General features: G+C 40.0%; 1 protein-coding gene across 1 annotated transcript in view; it reads left to right on the forward strand.

Annotated features, from left to right (window-relative positions):
- The window catches only part of TAFA1 (TAFA chemokine like family member 1), a 583,551-nt gene that overhangs the window by 310,433 nt on the left and 249,493 nt on the right, over nucleotides 1-23,625 (forward strand). The window lies entirely within an intron of this gene.

The raw sequence follows: 23,625 nt of genomic DNA on the forward strand, positions 1-23,625 counted from the left end.
ACCTGCTGTTCCCTGAGGACTAGGAACTTTTACAGTGTTGCTGGATGATGGGCATTGGCTCATAGAGATGGTGCCATTCTTTTCTGCAAAACCCAGTGACTGATGCACTGTCCCCCTATGGAGCTCTCAGTAAACCTATGTTGAATGAAAGCATCTCTAAGATAAACTGGCCACAGATCGCCCTCCAACATTGTAAGACTAGGAAAAAAAAAAAACAATTTAAACATTGTAATATAGCTAAAAATTAGTGATTTAATAGCCAAGCAAAAAAAGTATTCAAAGCATTTGTAAGAATAAACAGGTACAAGGAAAACATCGTATAAAGCAAGGGGTCTCAACCTTGTTAGTATTAACACGGTTAATACTATTAGCTAGCTATTGGGCTAGCTATGCTAATACTATAGCATTTGGGCTGAATCATTCTTTGTCGTGGGATCTGTGCTGGGGCGAGATTTAGTAGCCCTGGCCACTACTCACTGCACACCGGCAGCATCTCTCCAGGTGTGCCAGCTCAAGATGCCTGCAGAAACTGCCAAATGGCCCTTTGGAAATCACTGCCCTGGCAGTAGGCATAGCATGCCGCTTTCTAAACTGTTGCAGAAGCCGTTCTTGTACCACGCAGAGGGTTCTCATTTTGATTTGTGGGCCAAATTTTCCTGAGAGATATGATAAAGAAGTCCCCGGAATTGAAATACTGTATATCACACATGCATTCTTGGGAGCAGAAAACAAAGATGCTTAATTTTTTATTGTTTTTTATCATCTGTGTTCAGACATCCGTCAATGTACAAGAAGCCAGTTTCCGAGTTTTTCTTTATAAATATGTAATATAATTGTAGAATAAACCTCCTTCATCATCCTGATGTGAGATTGGACTAATACTCATCTTCTATATTGAGTTGTATCAGGATATTATCCTATTTTTAAATAGTTTGTGGAGGGGAGAAGAAGAAGAAAAAGGTTTGATTTGCAATATATTGAAATGTGTAGAATAACAGTTCAACTTCATCATGCTGTACCACCCAGCTGTCTCATGCAGATTTAATAATTTTTAAAAATAGCTTCATTGTTTTTTTCATGATTTTAAATATTCAGAGAATATAGGCAAGTATACAAAAGGAAATTAACATCATCCATAATCGCACAATCTAGCAATAACTATGCCCATTACTCTCACAGATTCGGTTACTTCTTCATTAAATTAGGTACTGGATTCTCTGTTAAGACTGGAAATGACCTTTTAGAAACCTGTTTGCCTATATGTTAGCATGGATAATCCGTCTCTTCTCATACTGCATGTATCTGGACACTCGGACTGTCAGTTAATGCTTTGGCTGGGATGTGTTGGACTGTGGGTGACAGAAACCTGAATACAAAACAAAACATGAGCTTTGATGTTAAGGGCACTGTCTTCTTTGTATAACAAGTTTGAAAGAACCGCAAGGAACCCTGGCAAAACATCTTCTCCTTTAGGTATTTGTCCAAGTTCCAAACTGGAAGAGGGCAGAAGAGCAAAGCAAAAAAAAAAAAAAAAAAAAGGCAAGGGCTGCCCGAATCTGACCCCATAAATTAGTTTTCACAAATCTCAAGAGTTTAACCAGCAACACTGATTGATCTCATTTGCTGAAACTCTGAGGCATGGACTCCAAGATGCAAAAAGTGGAAAAACAGTGCAAAATTGTAGTAGGATAAAAGTGTTGAATGTCTTCCCCAAAGTAGATATACCTTGCCTCCCCTTCTCTAAGGTAACTTCTGTTTAGAATTAAACTTACAGATGCTTGCTGAAGTACATATGGAGAGCTACATAAGTTTAAGATTGTTTAATTCCTCCTGTTAAACAAAACAGTAGACATTTTCTTCTTGTAAACAGTTTATTATTGGCAACTGTTGGAGATCAGTTGCTATAAAGCATTTACAGATAATTGCATAATAGTTCATACTATGAACAAATCACAATCATGGCACTGCTCCATTTTAATAGGTACACAAGTTCTCTCCAAGTTGTTATTATAAATAAATCCATCCCGGATATTTTTATACTGCATCCTTACACAAATGGATGTGCTTTTCTGTAGACAACCTTTTTAGAAATAGAATTGTCCAGGCTATAGGAGATGTGTGAAGCTTTTTAAAATATTTTACAAGGTACCATCAAAGTGCTTACCAAAAAAGTCTTAATTATCGCTTCTCCCACCATTAGTACGGAGGTTTTCTTTTTCCACTTGTTGTCACTGATAATGGACATTACCAATCTTTTAATGTTTTTAATTTCATGAGCAATAACATGTCACTGGATGAATTTAGTTTTAAACTTTCTTTGCATATTTGTATAAAGGGAATAAATTTCATATATACAGTTTTAAGAGCATAATGATATTTCCCACCCCACCCTCCTTCCCTGCCACTTTCTTACCCTCCTTTCTTCTTTTCTTCTAATTTTTACACTGACATACTTTCAATTTTCTTTATAAGCACAAACTTTTAACCCTCTACTAAATATTCAACAAATAGTAAGTAAGAAAACCACTGTTCCTCAATAGTATAGACAAAGGTTATAAACACAAATCAAATCTAAAAATGTCGATTTCACTTATATACATTATAAATTTTTATACTCTGTATACTACTAACCACTAATCAAAAAAACATGATATTTGTCTTTTGGGGGGAATGGCTTATTTCACTAAGCATAACAGTTTCCAGTTGCATCCACTTTGTTGCAAAAGACAGAATTTATTCTGTTTTTTTCCTGCTAAGTAGTATTCCATTGTGTATATGCACTATGATTTGTTCATCCAGCCATCAGGTGATGGACTTCTGGGTTGATTCCATATAAAGAATTTCACAAATGCAGTAGCTCCACTCACCCATGTTGATTTCTGCAAATTCACTTACCTGCTATCAACTGAGGTAAAAAAAAAAAAATGTTGCTGGAGTACAACAAGGAATTAATTATTCTGAGCAACAGAGACCACATTTGCACAACTTTTGACAGAATATTGCTATAATTGTTCTATTTTATTCTTTGTGTTCATTGCTAATCTCTCACAGTATCTAATTTATAACTTAAACTTTATCATAGTATGTCTGTGTAGGAAATAAACAGATTATATAGTATTTCAGGTACCCATTGGGTTAGGGGGACCCTAGGTCCTTCCTGCACATTAAATTCAAAAGCATTTTTCTCAATAGGAAATGTCCAGTTTCAAATAGAGGTCTCACAGAAGCATAGACAGACCAGGGAGACTATTTTCTGTGTAACATTAAGTTATACAATGGGCTGTACATTCATTTTCTATTCCTATTTATTAGCTGGGTTTGCAAGTATAACACAACACATTGTGTATTACATAGTACGTACAGCAATGGGGAAATGAACACCACCTAGGGTCTTAGAACATAACTTCTGCAGAATGTATGTATAATGAATTTCCATTTCCCATCACCCATCTTCAGCAATTATCAATATATTGCAGAGGTGTTTCATATGCATGGGATTTAATCTTTTTGTTTGTTTTGCCAGCATTCCTTGCCCTACTGTTTTAGTTGTTCTTGTACTTTTCATGCTAGCATCAATTTTGATTTCTGCAAAAGTCTTATGTATTTGGTCTTAAGGCATTATAGCCAATAGTCTTATTTTCTATCTAGAGAAGAGAAATGAAATTGGCAGCATGTGTGCTGTCATGTCCCTCTCCTGCACTGGGGTAGGTAGCATTTATTGATCAGGATACCTTTTTGCAATAAGTTTAGCTGTACCTTTGCAACACTTTTCAGCATGGTGCTTTAAGCCAGCAGTTCTCAGACATTAGCATACCTTAGCATCACCTAGAGAGTTTGTTAACACATATATTCCCGGGCTCCAGTTCCATAGATCCTGATCCAGTCCATCTGGGGTGGGACTTAAGACGTGGCATTTGTCTCCGGCTTCCAAGTGATGTGAGGCTGGTGTGACTGCTGCCTGACCAGGCACCTCACATTCTTAGAATCATTTTAGAAGAGTGTTTCCAAACCACAAAGTGCCTAGGAATAGCTGAGATGATGTTCTAACCCAGATTTTGATGCTGTGGTTTTGCTGCAGGTCCTGAGTTTCAGCTTTTCAAACGAGCTGCCAAGTGGTCCTGCCATTTCTAAGACTGCATTTGTATATCCAGCTCCTCAGTGGCCCCAACTAAAGCCGAGTTCTCTTTTGAAGTGAGATTAATCGCCCATGGCTGATCTAGAACCAAGGCCTTCCTCCAGCTCAAACTTTCCTAATTTTCATTCCAAATGCAAGCCAGAATATGCAGCGGAGAAACTTTTCTTAACATTAGAATTCCAGGGCTGCATGATGAGAAGTTATGCTTTTTTGAGAAAATTGGGAAATGGTCCGGGAGTCTGTTCTTTAGGCAGCTCTTTTGTCAATTTGGAAGACAGCTAAGTATGGGAGCCACTACTTGATATGCCATAGACTAGACACACGTGTTCATTCTTGAATTCATCCATTTTCTCCCCAAGCCATCATCTTTTGCGATAACATTAGATGCCGCAGGCCATGCTAATATAACCATCTGTGGATTCTTCTTCTGTAGAACTGATAATCTGGTGAAAGAGGTAGACAGAGCAAAACAACATCTCAACTATCAGGAATCAGAGAAGAAAAAAATTTTCCTTCTCCTCTGTATCCTCCTTCCTGAATATTAAATTCAAAAGCATTTTTCTCAACAGGAAATGTCCAGTTTCAAATAGAGGTCTCACAGAAGCATAGATAGACCAGGGAGACTTTTTTCGATGTAATATTAAGTTATACGATGGGCTGTACATTCATTTTCTGTTCCTATTTATTAGCTGGGTTTGCAAGTATAACACAACACATTGTGTATTACATAGTACGTACAGCAATGGGGAAATGAACACCACCTAGGGAATCATACATTTTTTGGTTCCTTGACTTTGGTGGAATTTTAATTAGTAATCTTAGTGATGTACAACTGTAGATTTTTGCATTTTAAGTAATGTGCAAATTGTAGTCCTTCATTACATTCTTCGTTTCCTCAGTTCTCATCCTACATGTTTTCTAAGCAGGATTAAAACTTCCAATAATGCTAATAATGCATGTGTTATGTTACCCTCTGCTGGTTGGTGTTCTTTGCTGTCAGTAAGATTCTAAAAGAACCATTTGAAGAAACAGAATAATGGAGAAGAAAAAGAACTGTAATCAAGTAGAAAAGGACTTTGAAAATGGGGACCTGAGACATCTTTCAGCACTGGCCTTTATAACACTGATATTGGACTGGGACTATAATTGTCCATCACTCTTTTCAATGGTCAATATTCCACTCACCACAACTCATTCTTTCAATACCATTGATCGTTTTAACAACAACCCTAGCTGGCAATCATTCTTTGTAAATTACAAAGTTAGTGGTATTCCTTCTGCCTTGTTTTGCGGTTTGTTGTTAGGCAGTAGCAATGTTCTATGTCTCCATTAGTGCACTATTGTGAGTGAACTAGAAGATTTTTCAGGTGATAATGAGTTTCAGGCATGATATCATGGAAGCATGGCATGAATACAAAGCCTCATGTCATTACACAACGACCCTGCCTCCAATTCTAGGGCAGCTGACCATGCATTATGCAGACTTTTGATTTGTCTGTTTGTTTCCCTTCTGCATAGTGGGATGGTTGGAAAGATTTTGATGCAGAGAACCCAGATTATATCACCCTTGAGGATCTAAAAATCTAGGACATGGGACTTCAGGGATTGGTGAGAATTACAAAGATCAAGATGTATTTTGCTTAAGTCATGTTGGAAAAAGGAATGAAGTGATAATAATATGAATGTATTCACTCTCAGGAGGATACCTCATTTCTTCAGATAAGTTCAGATCTTATAATCTTTGTGTTTCTGAGCAATTAGTTTCTCTGACTCTCAAGCTCATTGCTACTGAATTATTAGAAAATATGTATATTATAGAATGTTTTGGAGAATTAAATGACATAATATTTATTAAACATTAACTATGCTACTGATCAACATGATGTGTAATTTATTTCTTGTTCTTATGGAATATTCCTTTGGACTATGAAATTGATAGAATTTCTATTAAAAGTTTTTTCAAAATTGTAGCATTTTAAATTTTAGATGCATTATTCTCTTTGATCCTTATATCAGCCCTCTACGATATGCATGATATATATTTTAATTAAGTGTTTACAGATAAGTAAATTTAGGGTCTGGGAGATTAAAGGGGGAAATGCATTTAAAAAAAACTGGTGGTCTTAGACATCACAAAACAACTTAAAGTTGCACAAAAGGAAATGAAGTTGTAAGACGAAAATCCTCATTTTCTGATTCAGTGCTTTTCCCACTGTGCCATGCTACCCTTGAGATTATCGTTAAACTATATTAAGATTTTACTTTTAGTGTTTTTCAAATCAGGAATGCAGAAAACATGCTGTGAACCCAGCTCTAAAAACAGTTATTTAAGATGTTTTGATTTTTCTGGGCACCAATTTCCACATTAAACATTCTAATGAAGCATACAGCCGTGGTTGTGGAAGCAAGACCAGTGGAATGCAATTATGATATTTAATTCTATTTATTTATAGCATGATAGTCAAATAGGTGAATTGCAATCAACTTAGAGTTCATTTTCAGATTCTTTAATGATCTGGATTATTGTTTACACAGACTCGATCGGGAGTTTTAAAATTCAATAAAGGTATGGGGATTTTTTTTTAAGATTTATTTTATTTATTTGAAAGACAGAGTTACAGAGAGAGGTAGAGACAGAGAAAGAGGACTTCCATCTGCTGGTTTACTCCCCAGATGGCTGCAAAGGCCGTAGCTGCACCAATCCAAAGCAAAGAGCCAGGAGCTTCTTCCTGGTCTCCCCCATGGGTGCAGGGGCCCAAGGACTTGGGCCATCTTCTACTGCTTTCCCAGGCCATAGCAGAGAGCTGGATCAGAAGAGAAGCAGCTGGGACTAGAAGTGGCGCCCAAATGGGATGCCCGCGCTTCAGGCCAGGGTGTTAACCTGCTGTGCCACAGTGCTGGCCCTGTGGGGACCTTTTATTTGATGTGATGAATATGTTGGAGTAGATGAATTTCTGCATTTTCTTTCATGGGAAGTTTATCTATTGCTTAGGATACCTAAAAGAATGGATACACTTATGACATCATTGCTCTACATTTTTATTTTCCTTAGGGTAATATCAATATGATTTCTAGTCCCCAGAAGGGAGAGGAAACCCTCTATCCTCTTCATTGCTATTTCTTATTGGGGTCATCATGGAAAGTAAGTATTAGTCACTTGCTGAGGATCAGGTGCTATTCTAAATACCGCTCAACTACCTGATGAAGTAATATGCCCATTTTAGAGATGAGGAAACTAAGAATCAGGCATGAATTAGGGACTTGCCTTAGATGACAGCAAGCTAGCCAGCTTCTCCATCACCAGCGCTCATTTTTTTTTTTTTTTTTTTTTTTTTTTTAGAGATCAGAGTGAGACAAAGCTGTGTTGCCTTGACCTCAATATATAAAGCAAAGTCGTGGGCATCTCATAGTGCAGAAATCCTTTTTGTCCCTGTGAGACCTTACAACCACACATCTGACATTTACTCGATTGTCTTCTCATCACAGTCATTCTAACCACTCCTTTGTGCATCAGGATAATGAAAACTACTGTGAGGGCGTGTTAGTGTATAGGCTTTTGAATGCAGAAGATAGTTCTTCCTTAATGATGTCAGATGGCAGCTTCTCACCATTCTTCTTTTTTTCTTCCCTGATGGTTTATACCCAGCCTCCATTTTTTTTTGCTACTTTTACCCTTTACTATTAAGTAAGTACTTTCAGAAGGTTACCTATGTAGTCATACAATCATGACATTTTAAAAATTTTTTTATTTAAAAATTTTTAATTTGTATAAGATGAGCAAATTTCATATATTTGATATATACAGATTTAACAGCACAATGATGCTTCCCACTCTATCTTTTTTTTTAACTTTTTTTTAATGAATATAAATTTCCAAAGTACAGCTTATGGTTTACAATGGCTTCCCCCCCCATAACTTCCCTCCCACCCGCAACCCTCCCCTTTCCCGCTCCCTCTCCCCTTCCATTCACATCAAGATTCATTTTCAATTCTCTTTATATACAGAAGATCAGTTTACTATATATTAAGTAAAGATTTCAACAGTTTGCACCCACATAGCAACACAAAGTGAAAAATACTGTTTGAGTACTAGTTATAGCATTAAATCACAATGTACAGCACATTAAGGACAGAGATCCTACATGATATTTTTTAAAAATTGATTATTTTCTATGCAATTTCCAATTTAAAACCAAGTTCCCACCTATGCTTCCACCCTCCCTTCTCCTCCTTTTCTTAATCTTTTAATTTTTACAATGACATGCTTTCAGTTTATTTTATAACCACAAGCTGAACCCTCCACCAAATAAAGAATTCAACAAGTAATAAGTAGGAAAACCACTGTTCCTCAAGAGTAGAGACAAGGGCTGGGCAATTTTTAAATGACAGAGCACATGTACAACCAATATCACAGCCATCTTTGTCTAAGTACATTCTCTGGCATGTTCATACAGTGACAAAGTTACCTAACACAGTCTGCGATGCATCCTCATCAAGGGACGCGTGCCTGTGTTTTATTCAGTCCCCACCACAGTCTTGAAGTAGGACTGCCTGCAATCCTCAGATGACAGATGAGCTGCTGAAGGTTAGATCCAAGATCTAACAGGTAGTCTAAAATAGAGTTGGGATTTGTATTTAAGAAGCCTGACTCTTATTTTCTCTTATTTAGCTTATCCTCTAGCGATTCATGTTTAGCCCTTAGAGTTCATATGAGCATATCATGGTTACAGGAACCACATATTTTTTAAAGATTTATTTATGTATTTGAAAGTCAGAGTTACACATAGAGTAGAGGCAGAGAGAGACAGAGAAAGAGAGAGAGAGAGAGAGAGAGAGAGAGAGAGAGAGAGGTCTTCCACCTGATGGTTCACTCCCCAATTGGTCGCAATGGCAAGAGCTGCACTGATCCAAAGCCAGGAGCCAGGAGCTTCTACTGGGTCTCCCACATGGGTGCAGGGGTCCAAGGACTTGGGCCATCTTCTACTGCTTTCCCAGGCCATAGCAGAGAGCTGGATCTGAAGAGCAGCAGCTGGGTTTCCAACCAGAGCCCATATGGGATGCCGGTGCTTCAGGCCAGGGCGTTAACCCACTGTGCCACAGCACCAGCCCCGGAACCACATATTTTTAAAGCTAAAGATTCTCAGTGTCCTGCTAAGTGATGGATCTATCTCAAAAAATAGCCTTCTATGACAGTTAAGAGACAACCATTTGTGGATGACTCCCTTCTAAATACAAAATAAAGATCTTCCAAGGTTCTCCAGGTAATGTCACTGTATCTGTCTTACATTCTAATGTGCTCTCTTGAGTTTGGGGGGAGGGCCATAGTTGGTAGCTCGTGGAATCCACAGCCTGGCTACAACCCAGGGAGCAAGTCCTCCTTCCTGGAGAATGTTAACCATAGCAAGCATCATGGCAGAATTAAGGCTGGGAAGAGCTCTCCTAAAGCATCTTGTCTATGAAGAGGAGAATTTTTGGCTGTCATACTGTAGCAGTGAATCAAGCATTTACCCAGTGTAACTTTACAGGTAAGCTTCCCAACCTTTTGTTTCAAAGACACCATCTGAAGTACATAAGATTCCAAGTTAATTGCCTCCACGTCTGCTCTGGCTAATCATTGGTCAGCTAATTTGTGGTTACAATGAGATGAACCAGGTTCACTTTCTTGTCTGGCATAGAGTCTCTGGATCTCAGTTTTATTCAAAATCTAATGGGAATTCAAAGGAATCATACTGGATACACATCTTAATTTTTGACTGATTTTAGAAGATAATCCCTTTCCTTGAAACTGTGATTCCATTGTACTACAAAATTCACAGAACAGATGTACTGTGCTTTATGACTAGAGGATTAAGATTTAACCAAATGAGGAAAGCCTGCATACAAGCAGGAGATGGTAAATATAGGAAGAGAGCCCTGGCTTATGACATGGTTTGTTGTTCATTCTTTTAGTTTCATTTACGGATTCCCCAGCTTTGATGCACATATATTTTACTGTTTAGGGTTTTCTGTGCCAAACCAGGTGTATCTTATGTTGTGAGCAATTCAAAGAATTTTTTTTTAGAATGCTTTTGGTGCAGTTATCTCATGATCACTAAATTTAACACGTTTTTATCTTTCTAAGATAAAACTTGCATGACAAATCCTGAGTGTATCCCAGCCAGGGCTCTTGAAGTGCAAGCTTCCACAAGTCTCTGCCCTCTGTTTCCTGCTGGGGAGAATGGAGTATTAAAGTCTACCTTGAAGTCTTTTAGAGAGGACTTCATTAGATTCAAGGTTATCACGGACCCCACAGGGCTTGGCATCACGTGTGGGATGTGTTAGTACTTAGCACAGGTGCTTTTCCTTTCCAGCTCAGTGCTCCCTCTGGCCATCCCACAGCACAAGGTTGGAGTGGGGAATCATTGCTGGGCTTTGGAACATGAAGCTGTGTCCACCTGCCTGCCACTTCCTTTATACATTGTGTGGTTTCATACCTTGCAAAATACCCATTGACTAGTATTAATGAATTTCCAAAATATTTTTACCAGAATAAACCTTTTTTTGCTATACAGATTAGAGAAAATCCTTTTCTTTTTTGCATTTCATTATTTTCTTTAAAATTTTGTAATAAAAAATGCTTTTCCATTTTTCTGGGATACCCTACGTATACACACATAAACGGGTAAATTCCACTTTCTATGAATTTTTTGAAGTACCCTGCTACAACTTTAAAAACTGTTATAAAATATATGCCTCCCCCGTGACACAGTTATCTTATTACTAAATATAGGACCCTAAGAGTATGTCTTCAAAAGAATTATACAAGCATGTTTTAAGCACATTTAGTCACCAAAATTGGAAAGGACTTATGTGCCCATCAACAGGAGAATGAATAAATGAATTATATCTTGTACAATAGAAAACTACACAGAAGCTATGAGAACGAAGTAAAATGCATTCAACAACATAGGTGAAGCTCAAAAGCGCTATGCTGAATAAGAAGAGCAAAAGAGTTATATGGCATAATATGGTATAACTCAAAAGAGTTATATGGTATAATCCCATTAAGAAGAACTGTAAGAATAGGCAAGAAAATTATGCTGATAGAACTCAGAGTAGTGTTTACCCCTGAGAGTAGCTGATGAATGAATGATAGGAGCACAGAGGAACTTTCTAGTGGGACTGAAAATGTTATAAATACTAATGTGGATGGTGCATGTATTATATAGACACACATAAAAACTCTTGAAGATGTGCTTTTAAGATTTGCAGATTTTACTTTATGCACGTTATACCTCAAGATTTCCAAATAACACAAATACTGTAATAGTGTGATTTGTTAATATAAGATTTATCTAAAGAAATGAGTCCGTATATGAAAAACTTTCTGAATACTCAGTTTCTTCAGTGAAGAGGTGGGGAGTAAGAAGTGACTGTTAGGCTGATGCCACGACTCACTAGGCTAATCCTCCACCTGCGGCACCAGCACCCGAGGTTCTAGTCCCAGTTGGGGCGCCAGATTCTGTCCCAGTTGTTCCTCTTCCAGTCCAGCTCTCTGCTGTGGCCTGGGAGGGCAGTGGAGGATGGTCCAAATGTTTTTTTTTTTTTTTTTTTTTGCGGGGGGGAGGTTCATAGGAGAGATTTATTTGAAGACATATTACAACATATAAAGACTACATAAAATCTTAATTTCTACTCGGACTGTGGTCATTTGATATAATGCATAATAAAAAACTTAAAATCCGGAGCGCACAGAGGACCAAAAGGGGCGCCGGCAGACGTCAGCAGCCGGAATACAAACCTCGCGACAGCCCCTCGGCGGCCGGGGCCACGCACAGCGCGCGGCCCGGACTGGGCACGCCTCACGAGGGCAGCACGCGCTGGGGTGGGGCTAGTCCTGGGCAGCCTGGTCCTCCGGCTTTACCTTGGCTGAGGCGCTCTCTCGCGCTCTGGCCAACACACACAGCTTGATCTCCAAGCCGATGGCCTTGGCCAGGGGAGGCGGCACGGCGTTGCCCACCTGCTGGTGCTTGTCCACGATGTTGCCAAAGAGCCGGTAGGTGTCCGGAAAGCCCTGGGAGCGGGCGCAGAGGTGCAGCACGCGGCCCTGCTTGCCCGTGGGCTAGGGGTTGGTGACGGCCCAGGTCCTTGGGCCTTGCACCCGCTTGGGAGACCAGGAGGAAGCACCTGGCTCCTGGCTTCGGATTGGTGCAGCGTGCCGGCTGTAGTGGCTATTTGGGGGGTGAACCAACGGAAGGAAGACCTTTCTCTCTGTCTCTCACTAACTCTGCCTGTCCAAAAAAAAAAAAAAGTAACTGTTAGAGATTAAAATGACTAAGAATACATAGCAATCAAATGCAATTTATGTGACTTTTGTGTCCTGATTTTTAAAACTTTGTGAAAAATATATGTTTGAGTCTGATAATGGTATTGTGATTCAGGGTGAAATGATGTGTCTGGCAGTTATACTAAATATTCCAATCATCAAAGAAAGAGCAATGATCTCAAATGAGAATGGTCAAGTGTCTAATCTTAGGAATGAAGCTCAGATTTACAAATTAGGTGACTGAGTGTGTAGCACAAAAACCTCAGACCAGTCTGAGAGAGGAAAGACGGGTGAGTTAATGAATCTGTTTTTGGAAATAAGCTTTTGGTCCCAAGGGTCTTCCAAGAGGAAATGATCGGCTCTGTGGTCCAGGAACATCCTACTAAGATCCGGAGTGGTTCTCAGTGAGACCTCAGAGGTGAGATCTCCAGTTCCTGAAGCTGCAGCTATGAGTTTGAGAGAGCTCAGATAAGGAAAATAGTAGGAGTGAACAAAAGAGCCAGGCGAAGCTGTGAACATGCAACCTTCAGAGAGTAGACAAGAGAAATACTCTAGAACATACTAAGAAGCACCAATGACGAAGAACCAGGAGGGAGCATTAACTCTAGGGTCAAAGAAAAAGGGACAGGGAGGGAAGCTGGACCCCTTGGCACACGTTTTTAACAGGGCCATTCTTGATGCTCTATGGTTGGAGTCAAGGCTGGTTGCAATTCAAGTGGGGAAAATTCAGCAGTCACTGGGCACAGAAGTCAAGCACGCTGCAAAGAAAAATGCCAGATAACAGCCAGCTCTCTGGCCTAGCATTAAAACTGACACACTTTCATATTTTTCTTGGGCTCTGTAGGCCCAAGTGGAGACTCTGTTTGCCAAGGCTCAGCCCCAAGATAATTTACTTTCCTTTTATTTTTTCCTTACTCCTGAATTGAATTATCACCTTCCTGAAAAGCCTTCTGTGTAATGGAAAAACTGACACAAGCCCAGGTGGAATACAGCAACCCAAATGAAGCTCCCGTTATTGCGCTATTACACGAAGAGCAGGCTTCGGTCTGCCCCTGCTAACTATGAAGTCCTAATCAAGCCGCTTTGTTTTAATGGCAGCTGTTGTGCCGTGACCTTTGCGGCTTCCCCACCCTGCTCCTGGAGCAAACAGATTCAGTTTTGGGCTGAAGCTATTGTGCATAAGAATCACCATCAGGGGTGATGAGGTTTTCTTCTGGGTCTGCATGGGACACAAAGCATCGTGCAGATCCTCCTGTCCCTCGGAGTCTGGAACAGTGGACCTGGCCAAGGGGGCAGGTTGTGAGGACTCCCTGAAGCCGAGTCTTCGGTTCCTCGGGCCTCGGCTTGCAACATCTCTCCTCTCCTGGCCTTAAAGGTACCTCCTGACATTCTGTGTGCATTTTGAGTGATTTAAAATACACCCAAGGACATTGTTTTAATAGTGGTACCTCCTTGGCATTAGGCACTATAGAAACTTCCAATTAGCATTACTTTTCCCTGCCTCCACCGTGTCCTGTAGCAGGGGCCATTTTTTGAAATCGAATTCCATCTGTTTATTTCCCAGGAATGAAAGGCTTTTTTCAGATTTTTCACCGTATCTATTGCTCATGTCTGGAGGATTTGTACTGGGGTGAGCTTTCTGGCTTTGCTGTATAGGTTACGGTTGTTGTTGGTATTTTTTATTTTTCTGAGAGTCCTCAAATGATAAAAATCCTTTCTACTTATTTTATTTTCCAACCCTGGGGTTTCTAGGCCCCTTTTTGTGAGCCAATGCAGATTCCTGCTAGCGAAACCCTTTCCTCGCGTTCTGAAGCTATTTTGCTCACAATTCTCATTACTTTGCTCTCGGGTCATGGTTGATCTCCCCTCTCCTTGCGCAGCTGAGAGTTCCGGCTGTTTCTAATCCCGAATTAGCAGAAATAGAAAAATCTGCTCCTTGAGGTAATAAGTCTCTCACATGTGCTGCAGCTCAGGCCACACTGCAAAACGGAACATGGATCTGGGCCCACGTGTGAGCCCTGACGTTGCCACGGGCGCAGGAGGAACATTGGTTCTTAAGCAGCTTTGCTAAGGTGAGACTATCCTTGGGCTCGGATTTGTGTGGAATCCAAAGGAGTCAGTGAAAGCAGAAATGAGGCAAGTAAAACGCACACTGACGCTGGGCACCTTCCATTTCGTTGGCTCAGTTTACCGCAGAATTGGCCCGTGCGAGATGATGCTGCCATTCGCGCCAAGTTAGCACAGCTGTCTGTGCAGCACCACTAGAATTCCTTTTATTTGTATTCTAACCTCACCCACGTTTTTAATGATGTCTGTCCTCCATTTCTCAACCAGACGCTTTTCCCTATCTGCTTTCAATGCTAATGTCTCCCTGTCCTGTTTTTCAAATTAAATATCGTACTTAAAATATTAATATCGCTTGCTCTTTGATTCTTTGTTTATTCATCTTATGCAAAACATAACAGTGAGACCTCCATCTGTATTAAATGCTACTGTATAGGCAGATTCAATGACTTATTAATGACTGTTTCATGATACGGAAGAGCTGAGGCTTTATATAATCATGCAATTCTTATTCAAGAATGCTCTGCTAGTACTACCCTGTAGGGAAAAAAATGAAATATGCCTATCTTTTCAAAGAAAAAAAAAAAAAGACTAGCTTTGTGAAGATCGTTGTGGAAATAACTAAGCCTTGAAACTAGGCCAAGTGAATTCAGTCTCCAAGGAAGTTAGCTCATGTCTTCAAGTATTTGGGTTTGTAAACTTTGGTAGTGTTCATTGAAGTGGAAGCCACATACTGCAAGTGTAAATTTCAAGGAATTAGCACCAAAGGGGTAGCCATGGCCAAGATAAGGCAGAAGTGTATTTTGAGGCCCTCTTTCTTGTCTCTTGCCCATATTCTATTGAATTGTTTCTACTTTTGTCCTTGAATGTAGATAAACAATATGTACATTGTGTACATTAGATTGAAATCTTCGATTGATTATTAATAAAAGGCCACTGGGTAGGTTGCATTTCCACTCTAACAGTGGTGCCACTTGATGAATAGAAGTTCTTCTTCTTTTTTTAATGTGACCCAATGCATCAAGCTTTTCCTTTATGGTTGATGTGTTCAAATCAATGTCCTGAATTTAAACACTCTTTACCCTGGGGCTGGCACTGCAGTGTAGCGGGTAAAGCTGCTGTGTGCGACACCAGCATCCTCTGTGGACACTGCTTTGAGTCCCAGCTGCTTTGCTTCCAATCCGGCTCCATGCTAATGGCTTAGGAAAAGCAGCAGGAGTGGCCCCAGTGTTTGAGGCTCTGCCACCCATGTGGGGGACCTGGAAGAAGCTCCTGCTCCTGGCTTCAGCCTGGTCCAGCATTGGCTGTTGCAGCCACTTGGGGAGTGAACCAGCAGAGGGAAGCCAGGTAACTCTCTCTCTCTCCCTCTCTTTCAAAATAAATAAATCTTAAAAAAACTCTACCTATCACAAGGTCATGAAGATAGGAGAGAATTTCAAAAAGTTCACTTAAAAATTAGATAAAAAGATGAAAAAAATGGAAATTCTTGTTTAGTTTTTTTCAAAACATGCAAAACACAGATTTTCCATGACATTTCTGTAGACTCCGAGTTATCTCCAGCATTCTTTGATGGCAGCTTTACTGTGTGTTTCATATCGTTCATTGTTAGATCTGCGTTCGGTTGAACCTGTTTTAATGTCAGGATTAGAGCCATTGGAAGCCAATGTGCTATTCTCCGGAGAGGTTTGCCATGGTCTAGTTTGTATCACATAAAGATTTCTCAGATTACAATGTAGAAGATGGACAAGAGTTGAAGCAGGGAGAATATTTAGAATGTTCTGCCACAGTGGTTCAGTAGGAAGTGATTATGGTACAAATTTGTATGGTAGCAGTAAAAATGAAAAGGAGTGATGGGATTTGCTGTGGGCGAGGTGGGGTCTAGATTCCTGTTCCACGTCCTTGTCTTCTACTTAGAGAAGCATTCTAAGTACAGGCACATATATGGTACACAGAGTGCTTTCTCACCTTTTAAATAAATGTTACCAACCACACGCATGGGCATGGGTGAAGAGTGTGATGGGCCAGGAGGGGGAAGGGTAGAGGCATGAAATACAGAGACCGTGTCTCATGCTCTGTCTCATCATCGTCTGCAAAGGGAGAGAGACGTTCCCAGTTGACTGCCGCTTCTATGAGATTTGAAGAGAAACTGTTACATGATCTCTCCCCCAAGTCCCAGAGGAAGGGAGATCCATCCAGGGAAGGGGATTATTTGACAGGTAGGTGGGTAGGATTCCACAGGGTGGGGGAGGTGTGACATCCAACTCCAGCTACTTGCCTTATCTCATATCCTATTCATGTAGGTTTCAGAATTCACATTTCACATTTTTTTAATTTTTTAAAAGATTATTTAAATTTATTTGAAAGAGTTACAGAGAGACGTAGAGTTGGAGAGAGAGGTCTTCTATCTGCTGGTTCACTCCCCAGATGGCTGCAATGGCCGGAGCTGTGCCGATCCGAAGCCAGGAGCCAGGAGCTTCTTCCGGGTCTCCCATGTGGGCACAGGGGCCCAAGGACTTGGGCCACTTCTACTGCTTTCCCAGGCCATAGCAGGGAGCTGGATCGGAAGAGGAGCAGCCGAGCCTAGAACCAGTGCCCATATGGGATGCTGGCGCTTCAGGCCAGGGCTTTAACCCACTGTACCACAACACTGGCCCCCACATTTCATGTTTTACAGAATGAATGAATAGTGGTACTATTAATTAAGATGGAGCCAACAAAAAGATTTGTGGAACAAAATGAATTCAGGTTTGCTCAAGATGAGATTCATTGGTTAAGGGGCAAGGGATAAGGAATAGATGAGTGGACCAGTGGCTAGTCTATGATGAATAAGCACAGAAGTGATAAAGCTGGAGTACCCAGATCCTCAGCCCTAGGCTGAGGATTGTCACGTGTTACACTGACATAACCCAGAGGATGCGCTGGTGAACTCTAGGTTCAGCCATTTTGGAAAAACAAAATAAAGACCATCTGGTCAAATAATTCAGCATGTCTTATATAATAACTACCTCTATGGTTTAGTGTATGGGTTTCTTACATCTATGAGAGAAACTGTCAGAAAAAAATAATTCTTCAGCTTCATTTAATCCAATATTTCTCTAGTTAATTTTTTTTTCATCAAAGTGTTTCCATAGAGGAAAGACATCTCACCACAGTATTGTTAGTGGTATATGGAATAATCTTTGGAAGAAGCTGTCTTTAATTTAGTGCCATGTTATGTAAAAAAGAATCCTATATAGTGCAGTGAGCACTCTGTATACTCTTACCATAACACTTAAAAGGGGATAGGCATTTGGTCTGGTGGTTATGATGCCAAATGGAACACTCACATCCTAGATCAGATTGCCCAGATTTGAGCCTGGTCTCCACACCCTCTCCCAGCTTCGTGCTGATGCACACCCTGGGAGGCAGTGGTGATGGCTCAAGTTTTTGGCTCCCTGCCACCCACATGGGATGCCCAGGTTGAGATCTTGGCTCCTAGCTTCAGCCTGGCCCAGCTCCAGGCATTTAATGAGTAGATTCTCTCTCTGTCTGCCTCTCCTCTCAAATAAAAAAAATTAAAATGTGCATAGTAAACATTATTTTTATTCATTTTTATCTATTTCTGCAATCTTATATGAATGGTAAAATGTCTTTTAACTGCCCTTTCTCAAGGGCAATTCTCCTGTGTCATAATAATTGAAAATTAAGAAGTTACAGAGTCATAATTAAATCATCCCCTTTGAACCCTTGTGGCTGAAACTGCATATTAACCACATCCTATTCAGATCAGGAGTAGCGAGAAATATTCTGAACACCAACTGCTACAAGATAACATAACAAGCTTTGACAGCTTCCTAATTACCTGACTATCTACTAGTTAAAAACTCTTTAATACTGTGGCAGTTCTCTTCTTTGCACATAAGTCAAAAGGTACATCTACTTTACATTTAATTGATATCTATATTGCTACTTTAAAAAGAATGCACTCCCTCAATATATTGCACTATTAATTTATAACCTTTGATCTGCATTTGGGAAATAATTTTAAAAGAAATTACTTATTATAGCATTGTAGATAAATCTGAAAACTGCAACTCAAAATCGATTTAGCTATTTTTTTTCTTTCTGAACAAACTCCTTTTTTTTCCCCTAAAGATAGAACCCACTTTCCATTTGATGGCTATAAACTTTTACAGATTTTATTTCATATTGCTAAACTTTTTTTTGCCATCTGTAGAATATGGGGAAAATAACCATCTTAGGGTCATTGTGAAATCTAATAAAAATGATGCATATAAAAGCATTACAACATGATCGAGTCCATAGCAAATATTCAAGGAATGCTAGTACTGTCCACTTCAGTTATGAAGATTTTTGGACCTGACAGCAATGTGGGTTCCATGTACAGCTGTCGAATTGAAATAACTTTGGCTCTTATTGAAGTTTCCCTTACTGCATTTGTAGAATAAGAAATATTTGGAAGAGGAGTCATGGACCGTTAAGGTGTTTCACTTTAGATGCAATTAGTGGACTTGGAAGGTGCTTTTGAGAACAATATTATAGCCTCTTCATGCGGAGTACTTTTTATATGCCCAGTGTTTCTTAAGCTCTCTACAGCCAAGATTTCAGTTAGTCTCCTCAACAACACTATGGGGTAGGAAACATCGTTGATCTCCTTTTACCATACACTAGGCCTAGAGACTTTCCCATGGTGAAAGAGTGGTGGAGGTAAATTGCCTAAATCTGTCTGCCTCCAGAACCCTTCCAATCAGCCACAGTACTGTGGTTTCCACAAGTCTCATAAAGAATAAGTCATTGTATGGAAAAGTGGGTGGAGGCACAGAAAGGTGTACACATTAAGGGAATACAGACTCAGCATGCTAAGTCCATTTTCAACTGAAAGGAATTTGCATCATCTATTTAAAGGACTTTTAAAGTTTTCTGAACCAAAATGATGTTGATGTCTCCAAAACCACAAATCCCACTGGATCAGTTGCTTCCAAATAAATGTTTGTTCAGAGAATCTTGAGCCAGTGACCCTTAAGGAATGACTGAAATAAAATGCACTGGGTAGCTTTAAAAACCCAATAGTCGGGGCCGGCGCCGTGGCGCACTCGGTTAATCCTCCACCTGCGGTGCCGGCATCCCATATGGGCACCGGGTTCTAGTCCCGGTTGCTCCTCTTTCAGTCTAGCTCTCTGCTGAGGCCCGGGAAAGCAGTGGAGGATGGCCCAAGTGCTTGGGCCCCTGCACCACATGGGAGACTAGGAAGAAGCACCTGGCTCCTGGCTTCGGATCGGCACAGCTCCGGCCATTACAGTCATTTGGGGAGTGAACCAACGGAAGGAAGACCTTTCTCTCTGTCTCTCTCCCTCTCACTATCTGTAAATCTACCTGTCAAATAAATAAATAAAAATCTGAAAAAACAAAAACAAAAAACAAACCAGTAGTCTAGTGGAGAGATAGCATGGTGCCAGGCATATTATCATATAACTGTTTTTCGATTACGTATAGGAGGTGGCTGCGTAAAGTAGATGATTTTGGACCAGTGCAGAAAAGAGTAGACTCATAAACTAAAATCTCAGCAGAAACCCACTTATAAGGGAGATGAATTGGGGGAATCCAGTCATTTGCAGAAGAGATGACTCCTTACCTGGGAGAAGTTAGAATGGATAAGCTACTGGGTCAGTTGAACTACAATGATATGCAAGAGAATGAGTACAGCATGTCTGAAAGAATTGAAGGAGTCTGTCTTCCTGGCGGTAGACACACCAGGGAAAGTGAGGGAATCTGAGGGCAAAAGTAGAAAGTTGATAGTAGATGTTTTGGAAAAAGCTTTTCTTTAGCAAAATGTTCAGCCATCTCCTTGGCTTGTTAAATGTGCAAGCAATGATTTCAGCAAAAAGTTCCCTGAAGTTTACCCTTCAAAATCTTCCAAACATTTTATTCTGTATTCATGCAAATAGGGTTTCAGTTATTCCCACCTGTCACAGTCTCTCATCCCCTTTCTCCCTCCTAGCCAAATTCAACCTAGATATCAGTGTGTCTTTCCCACACACACAACATATTAAACACAGTAGACTCTAACTATCCAGTGAAGTATTTTTAGAGTGCATTTAGTTTCCTGTACTTATAGAATCTTCATAGCTACATGCAATTGCTCAGTCATACCTACAGAGAGATTTAAAGAGGAAAATATTGGGAGGGTGTTGATGCAGCTGTCAAGTTATTGCTTGGGATACTTGCATCCCTTATCAGAGTGTCTGGTTCGAGTCCTGGCTCCTCTGCTCTGGAACATCTTCCTGCTAATGAATCTTGGCCCCTGCCATCTACTTGGAAGTTCTGGATACAGTTGTGGGCTATTGGACCAGCCTTTGTTTTTAAAGGCATTTGAGGAGTGAACCAGCAGATAGAAGATCTCTTGTTCCCTCTTTCTTTCTTTCTTTCTTTCTCTCTCTCTCTCTATCAAATAAAAATGAATACAAATACATAAATAGTTACCAAAGGACCAAAATCTTTCCTCATTTCCCAAAACACCCTCTCTACAGTTCTCCTCTGTCTTTCTGTGCTCACTTACCATACATCCTCCCAGAAATGTTTCAAAGTTTGGGAGCTTCTCATAGGCTTGGGGCCATGTTTCAAGTCAGTGTTTGCATATTTTTTGCCTTTCTTCTTTCTGATCTTGTGAGAGCTACTAAAAAAATGTGTCACTTCTTCATTCTCAGCCACCAGTTAAATGAAGAGGCATTCCATTGATCAATTCCCTTTAATTCCCAAAAGGTACCTATTCAATCATATTCAATGTTGTACCTTCTTTAAACCATTAGTATCAAAGTATAACTTTCTTTTTTTTTTTAAGTGCCTTAGGTTTGTGTTAACAACTACAACCTCACTGAAAAGCGTCACTGAAAAATTGATTTCTCTGTGTACCAAAGGTGCTTAACACTTCATGGAAGATGTGATGTTTATTTTTCTGTTTATGTGTTTTATTTTAAAGGCAGAGAGAGTGAGTGAGTGAGAGAGCAAGAACACTGTTCACTCCCAAATACCTGCAACAGATGTGGCTGGGCTAGGGCAAAGCCCAAAGTCAGGAACTCCATTCTTACTCCCATATGAATGGTATGAACTCATGTATTGGGGCCATTGTCTGCTGCCCCATAAGCACATTAGCAGGAAGCTGGGTTGGAAGCAGAGCCAGGCCTCAATCCCAGGCACTCTGAGATGTGGACATCACAAGCACTGGCTTAAGCTGCTGGGCCACAACTCCCACCAATGGGGTACTTTCATAGTGCAAGAGTACATCAAAAAAGTTCACAAAAAAATTGACTAACAGATAAGTTTATATGGATGCATAGTTTTTTCTTGATAGATATTTTGCATGAACCTCTTGAAGATCCCTTGCATGCATGGATTTTGAAAATTTTTGCACCAAAGAAAATATCTTCTAGTTATACTTTCCCTGCCAACTTGATGAAGTACCCTCATATAATGAATGTTATAGATCCTCTCTTCAGAAAAAAAAAAAAAAACATATGCTGATAACATGCAGCAGTGATATCAGGATCTTTATACACTTTGTGATGGTCATCCAAGGACCCCCCCCCCAGATTGGGAACCCCTATTGTAGGTCACTTCTCTTAGTTATCTTGGACTAATGAGAGTGAGCTAAGAGTGTGCTATCAGGATCAGATAGAAAAGAGCTCCAGTCATGTTCTCACTTCTTGATAGCCATGTGATTGATCCTAGGAAAACTGTCTAACCCTGGCCAGTACCACAATTAACAATAGCAGCTATATCCTTGGCTCTCATAAAGATTAACTGAGCCATTGCATGCAACAACTTAGCATGGTGCCCAATGTGTATGCTTACTCAATGGAAACTGTTACTGTCTTCATACGGTGTATGTATTTAATATCTTAGGCTTTTCAGGGGGAGTGGAAGTCAAGGCAAAGAAGCTGATCTTTGGAGACTCTTGAGGTGAACTGAGGAATAATTTCCAGGTCAAGAACTATGGTGGGAAAAGCCCTTTCATTTCCTTCTGAGGCCCACCAAGGGACCACTTCCTCCAGCCCTCCTATGAATGAGGTCAGGGAGAAAAGCAAAACTTGTCAAAAAGCACAAAAAAGTAGAATTTGATCAAAGCACTGAGAATCCCTCTGCAAAGCTGTTGATTAAGATTTAGGAGTTTCTGTTCATTTGCAGTGAGAGACAGAGGAAATTACTAAAACATACTTTGAACCAGTTAAGAAGGTTGTCTCTGATTCAGTGTTTGCTTGGGTCTTCCTTCATTTGAGGAAACACTTTAGAATATGTCAAATCGCCAAGTTACAAATAAACAAAAAGAAAAATTTAAATCTCATACTCCATGCACAGTTCTCCCAGTGGTCAATAATTAATATTTTGTATAATTCAGAGCTGCATTGTGCAGTGTAATTAAAGTTAATTCAAGCCACATATATAATTTAAAATGTTCAGATGGCTGCATTTTTCAAAAGTACAAAATGTGAAATTAATTATAATAATAAATTTATCCCAGTATATCCAAAATGCCACTAACACATGTATTTGACGTACAAATTTGAAAAGGGCATTGCATTCCTACTTTCATATTAACTCTTCAATATCCACTGTGTCTATGACACACACGATATATCTATATCCAAACATTACATTTTCCAAAGTAAAAGCAAAATGCAATCTGCCAAAGTAAATTGTCAGGTTTTGGGAAAAGATATGTTACATTGTTTGCATTTTTCGATTTAAATTTTAATTCACATAAATGAAAATTGGGGGTTGAACATGTGAAACACTGGTTGAGATACTGCTTAGGATCTCCACATCCCATATTGGAATGCCTGGGATTGAGTCCTGCCCCCACTCTGATCCAGCTCCTCTCTAATGCTACCCTTAGAGATAGAAGTGATGACACAAGTGTCTGGGACTCTGCCACCCTTGTGAGAGACCTGAATGGAGGTCTTGGCTCCTGGCTTTGGTCTGGTACAGTCCTGTGTGGTGAGGTCACTTGGGAAGTGAACCAGTGTTTGGAAGATCTCTGTCTTTGTCTTTCATACAAAAAAAAATGGTAAATAATGGTTTCAGAGTCACACAAGCATATTTCATGTGTAAAATAGATGGATGTGGC

Source organism: Lepus europaeus, chromosome 9 (genome assembly GCF_033115175.1).
Source record: "Lepus europaeus isolate LE1 chromosome 9, mLepTim1.pri, whole genome shotgun sequence".
Classification (NCBI taxonomy): Eukaryota; Metazoa; Chordata; class Mammalia; order Lagomorpha; family Leporidae; genus Lepus; species Lepus europaeus.